General features: G+C 52.6%; 1 pseudogene; it reads right to left on the minus strand.

The window, feature by feature from the left end:
• Positions 1-3,159: 3,159 nt before the first annotated feature.
• LOC123164501 (subtilisin-like protease 4) overlaps positions 3,160-6,429 on the minus strand; it is a 17,289-nt pseudogene continuing 14,019 nt past the window's right edge.

Consider the following 6,429-nt stretch of genomic DNA (forward strand, 5'->3'; position numbering starts at 1 on the left):
ACCAGAAGATTTCCAAACGGGAGGCTCGAGGGAAACATCTTTCACGGGACAATTACTTCAAGGCAAGTGACGCTGGATGCTTGCTATTCCCTACATTACCGCAAAATTAGAATCCTTACTATGATGTATTTGTTTAATTTACAGGTGATTCCTCAGTGGTGCGCTGACGAACGTCCGTGCTGGGAGAAGATCGTCGAACGGTGGACAGATCCAGGGTGGCAGGATGAACACCAAGCAATATCTGAATGGCATAAGTTGATGGGTTGTCCAGGACACCGTCAAGGCAACCTCACCATCCCAGGTGTCGTCTCAAAACATGTAGGCAACCACATCCTTTTCTTTTCATCATGTTCTCTTTCATTTGTGAGCATTCCCTTGATTGTTTGGATCGCTTTCTTTTGCAGAAAGAAGACACTGGCAAGGATATCACTTACTTCGAGGCATGGACCATCAAACGTACCAGAGACGACAAGGACAAGGACCCTCTCCACCCGGAGAGGGACTGGATCAGCTCTAAAAGCCGGTCAGATGGAGAGAACTACACCAAAAATTGAAGGAGACGTAGGGGCAAGGCGCTGATCCTCACGTGCTACCGTTTGACCCTCTTGTGGCCATTGCCGCGGCAGGCGGTAGACCGAATGGCCGGATGGCGGTTCACCTTGATTCTGTCATAACCTCCTCCCTTCCGAGAGTCAACACACTCCATGCTATGAGTACTGGCTCTACTCCTACCGTAGAGCGTCACGTACCACATTCCGTGAGCATTATTGATGATATTCAGGTCAGTGCTTCTTCATTGATCCTTCATGGTCTTGCATATTTGCATCTCAACATGAAAGACATTTGCATTGCCATATTGTAGACTCGACTGATTGACACCGAGAAAGAACGAGATGAAAACCGGGCCAAGCTAAAGGCACAAGATGATCTAGTGAAGTCTTTACAACATATGGTGGCCAATCTTTATTCCATGCAAGGCAAACCAGTGCCAGAGATGCCACCGACGCCAGAGTGGAACATTGTGAGTTTCGTTCAAACTATTTCCATCACCATTTTCTGCATTACCATATGCATTCATCTCACTATTGGGTCAATCCATCACAGCTCAACCCATCACAAGGCTCGAACAATGTTCCGGTAGTTCCACCTCAATTTGGTGGAGTTGGGGCAGCAAACGGAATGACGCCTTCTAATGTTGATGTTATCACTCCGATCTCCAAAATCGCGTGAACTTCATGTTATGTTATGTTTGAAACTGTTCGTGTATGTGCTTGAGAACTCTTGCATCTTGAGACTTGTAAACTTGTGGTAGTCGAGTGTCTTGACTACTATTTCACCTTCTATGCACTATTGCTTTTATGTGGAATGTTTTTCGGAATCATTGCTTTTTTTGTCCAATGATGCCTATATGTGACATGTTCTATGTGTGATGAACTATATGTTGTTGTTGTATATATTTCGCTGCAGGAAAGAAACAAAAATGAAAACGGCTGCTGGACACACCATTACCGAGGCTGCCTCTTGGTAAAGACTGTGCAACTGGACCAGCATGCACCCTTTACCGAGAGGAACCTTGGTAAAAGTGTACCAACCAGTAGAACCTGACACTTTTACCGAGAGTCCTCTCGGTAAAGGATAATAACCTATAGTGCTCCTGACAACTTTACCGGGAGGCCTCTCGGTAATGGTAAAAGGATTGCCGACGGTGGCCCTCGGCAAAGTATGGGCACGGCTTTTAGGACAAGTGACTTGGCCCTCCCCTATTGGCTCAGTTTGCCGAGAGGAGCACTCGGCACAGATGGAGTTTGCCCACGGTGGCTCTCGGCAAAGTTGGCCCTCGGCCTGTTCTTGTGGTCCCACATGTCAGGAGATGACACGTGTCAGCCTCCTATTGGTTACCTTTGCCGAGAGCAACACTCGGCAAATTTGGCCCTCGGCCTGTTCTCGTGGTACCACATGTCAGGAGATGACACGTGTCAGCCTCCTATTGGTTCCCTTTGCCGAGAGCAACTCTCGGCAAAGATGGCACTCGGCCTGTTCTCATGGTCCCACATGTCGGGGGGATGACACGTGTCAGCCTCCTACTGGTTCTCTTTGCCGAGAGCCACTCTCGGCAAAGTTGGCCCTCGGCCTGTTCTCGTGGTCCCACATGTCAGGAGATGACACGTGTCAGCCTCCTATTCTGTCTGTTTGCCGAGAGCCCCTCTCGGCAAAGTTGGCCCTCGGCCTGTTCTCCAGGGCCCACATGTCGGGAGCTGACACGCGTCGACCTGCTAATGGCTCTTTTTGCCGAGAGCTGCTCTCGGCAAAGTTAGCCCTCGGCCAGTTCTCCTGGTCCCACATGTCAGGAGCTGACACGTGTCGACCTGCTACTGGCTCTCTTTGCCGAGTGGTGCTCTCGGCAAAGTTGGCCAACGTGGCAACCGCCGTCCCCGTCTGTTATCCGTTAACTACTTTATTTTGCCGAGTTGTACTGTTTAGCTCTCGGTAAAGACTTTGCCGAGTGCCTGTGTTCTGGCTCTCAGCAAATTCCTGTTTGCCGGAGAGGTGTACGCCGGGTGGCTTTTGCCGAGGGGGACACTCGGCAAAGGCTTTGCCGGCGGTTTTCGGCCCTTTGCCGAGTGTCCGTGGTACCCGGCGTACAAAAGAATTCCAGTAGTGCAAGGCAAATATGTTTTTATTTGTGTATAAAGCTTTGAAGTTTACCATGCTACAATTTGCTATTGCCAAAATAATGTCACACTGTAGCCATTAGCACTTTCAGAAAGGATGGTGTGGGCATTCAAACATAATACTCTCAGCTAACAAAACATAAAGCTGAAACCAATGCCTCACAGGCGCGTTGAGTAGCGGAACAAGGGAATGGAATTGTAACTGACCCGCAATTTTGCAGTAAAAAAGTAAAAATAAATAAAACAGAAAAAACAAACTCTACACCATCACGTATTGGTATATATGAGACGATTTACATTCCTGTTACATTATTACTGTTTATGTTGACGCAACAGTAAACCGAAAATGAATTGAACAAGGACAAAGAAAACAGCTATCGATCTCATGGCATGGACATCGTTCATGGTGATGATGCCGGAGCAGTATCACCTCCTGTGGCGACAACGACGACGGAGCTACGCACGACATGCTTCTCCGATACCCAGCTCAAGGTTCCCTCCACGTAGAGCTCTTTGCCCAGGTCATGGCCGCTCACGGACACACTGAAGGTCTTCTTCTCTCCGGTTTTGGAGAACGACATCGTCTCCAGGACGACACGCACCGTCAGAGACCTCGGTACGTCCACTTTCGCCTTGAATGTTGAATTTGCTGGCCCGACGTATGTCATAGTCCGGTTCACGGTGAACTGCGTCGATGTTAGTGGCACGCTTATCGTCGGGTAATTCAGCTGCATGTCCTGGACCTTGGGCAGTTTCGCACAGGTTAAACTCGAGTTGCGCACTATGGTTGCTAGGCCGCTGTCACCAAGGAGCCAGCAGATGTAGCCAGCGTAGTCAATGAGGTCATCCACCAAGCCAGGGTCGGCAGCTCTCGCCGGGTTTACATGGCCGGCACCTATGTCGTACATGCTGGCCTTTCTATGCTGCTCGTCCAAGATTGAGCCGCCGGTACCGTTAATGATGTCCGACGTTGTGAGGATGGCAGACTTGATGGTGGCCGGTGACCAGTCAGGATGGATGCCTTTGATGAGCGCCGCGACACCACTGACATGTGGCGTCGCCATGGATGTGCCTGATATGATGTTGAAAGGACCCTGTCCATGGCCCATTTTTGATGGCCAAGCAGCAAGGATGTCGAGGCCCGGTGCCAGTATGTCCGGCTTTAGGATGTTGGGGGGCGAGTGAGCTTGGTCCCCGGGAAGAGAACGAGGCCACGACGGGGGCAGGGCGGACGCCATACTATGTACCGTTGTACGCAAGAGACGCCACAGAGCTATTGTCCGTCGGCGCGATGTAAGTTATGAGGGCCTCGCCATCGGCTGCAGTCACCTGTACAACACTGGAGTTGTAATCTGTAACAATGGTGGTGTAGCTGCTGATTTCATCGTTGAACAACACCACGCCTGCCGCGCCAGCGCCCACTATGTTGCCGATTTTGGATTGTTGAGCCCTTGACTTATTGTCCTTGCAAACGAGGATCTTACCAGTGATGCTACTATCATAGTGGTAATTGCAGTACTGCTATTCCTCGGAGTAGAGGAGAGAGTGCAACTTTGAGCTTGGATTCGCTATCTGGGTAAGTGCTTCTCCGTCAATGCTCTTGCCATTGCCGAGATGGATGTTGGCGCCAAAGCTCCGGTCCACGGAGCTAGCAGCGACCGTGAGCAACCAGGGTGCTTCGTTGGTGACAGGGCGCTGAAACGGACCACTGTTGCCAGCGGCGCACACCACGAGGATGCCCTTGGACACGGCACTGAACGCGTCAATAGATATAGGGTCTTGATCAAAGTTGGCGCTTGTGCTGCTGCCAAGGGAGAGCGAGAGTACGTCCACCCCATCCTTGATGGCCTCTTCTAGGCCGGCCAGTATGGCAGATGACTTGCAGTCACGAGCAACACATACCTTATACATGGCAATGTGGGCGCTCGGGGCAATTCCGGCCGCGGTGCCTGTGCCCACACCATTGTATGATGCACCGGTTACGAAGTTTCCGGCGGCTGTGGATGAGGTGCGTGTTCCATGCCCATCTTCGTCGTCAGAGTCATCACCCGCAATCAGTGACTTGGCACCGATAAGCTTGTTGTTGCACTGGCCCGCGTCGCATGAGCCCTTCCACCTTGCGGGGGGTGGTGGAACACCATGGTCGTTGAAGGAAGCGTGCGCGGCATAGATGCCTCTGTCGAGCAACCCGATGATGACTCCCTTCCTGTAGTCAGCCTGGCTCCAGAACCCGGTGCCATTCCTTAGCCCAAGGAACTCTGGTGTGTGGGTGGTCATTAGCTGCAGCGTTTGGTCTGGGAATGCACGCACAAATCCTGGCTTCTTGGACACCATGTCGAGTTCGACATCAGTGAGCCTCACGGCAAAGCCATTGAACACCTCCGTGTAGGAGTAGAGAAGGCGTGACTTGATAGAGTCACCTACCAACGAGCTCGACAAGAAAGACTCATGCCACTGATGATGTGCGTCACTACCAGAAAAACTTCGTTTGCCGACGGCCAAATCTATGCCGACGGCACCCGTCGGCATAAATGCCGCTATGCCGACGGCCAAGGGCAGGCCGTAGGCGTAGAAAAGCCGTCGACATAAATACATATATGCCGACGGGGCCGTCGGCATATACGAGGCCGTCGGGACCGCTCGAGGTACGCCTACGGGGCCCGTCGGCATAGGAGCGGCCGTCGGCATAGCCCTTGCCGTCAGCGCTGACCGTTTGACGACGTTGAGCCTACGCCGACGGGTGGTAACGGCGGCCATCGGCATACCCGTGCCAGCCCTATGCCGACGGCGATAGACCTGGCCCATACCCCTCTGCCACGTCATCGATCCGTGTGCTATGCCACGTCATCGATCCGTGGGACTGCACCTCCGTGTGTGCACATATATGCCGACGGCCTAGCCGTCGGCATACATTTTTTTAGTTTTATTTTAAATTTCGCTCTATACTACCTATGGCAAATATACGCCTACGGTGTAGCCGTCGGCATAGGCCCCTCTGCCACGTCATCGATCCGTGCGCCATGCCACGTCATCGATCCGTGGGACTGCACCTCCGTGTGTGCACAGGTATGCCGACGGCCTCGCCGTCGGCATACAATTTTTTTATTTTTACTTTATTTTCTCATTTTTACTTTATTTTAGTTTTTGTTTTTGCATAAGATAATTATGCCTTATCTAAAAAAACATACCCTGATTGTATATCGATTGCCCCCCGTTACGAACGTTGCTATCGCAATGTCACGGAGGGGAGAAACGGTCGACACGGAGGGAATTCTAGTTGGTGGGGGGATTCCGGGTGTAGCTATGTCACCGAAACATCGCACGGGTCCCGATGCATATGTGAAAGTGTTCAGGCATGCGTAGACGCCCGTCTTGGGGCTCCGCGGTGTGCCCCCTGCACGCAAGGCAGTGCCGCCGTCACTTGGATGGGGGCACACCCCGGAGACGCGTGCCGCCTCTTGGGTCATGCCACCACACCACCCCGCATGTATGAGGGCCCGGTGCGACGCTCGGGTGGCATTGCTACCCCCCCCCAGGGCCCCCGTCCCGCCTAACCCTGTAGCGTTTGACCACGGGGTCTAGCCCTTTGACTTTGCACGGACGGGCTTTGAGCAGTGAACCTATCCACCCGGTTGTGGTAGGTCAGCCCATAGGAACACTTTGGAGCAACATCCGGGCCAGACCCACGGCAAGATCCCCTCCGTGTAGACCCGACGCGCCCGTTTCCCCCCTCCAGGTGCCGGCGGCGGCGCTGTCC

This window comes from Triticum aestivum, chromosome 7D (genome assembly GCF_018294505.1).
Source record: "Triticum aestivum cultivar Chinese Spring chromosome 7D, IWGSC CS RefSeq v2.1, whole genome shotgun sequence".
Classification (NCBI taxonomy): Eukaryota; Viridiplantae; Streptophyta; class Magnoliopsida; order Poales; family Poaceae; genus Triticum; species Triticum aestivum.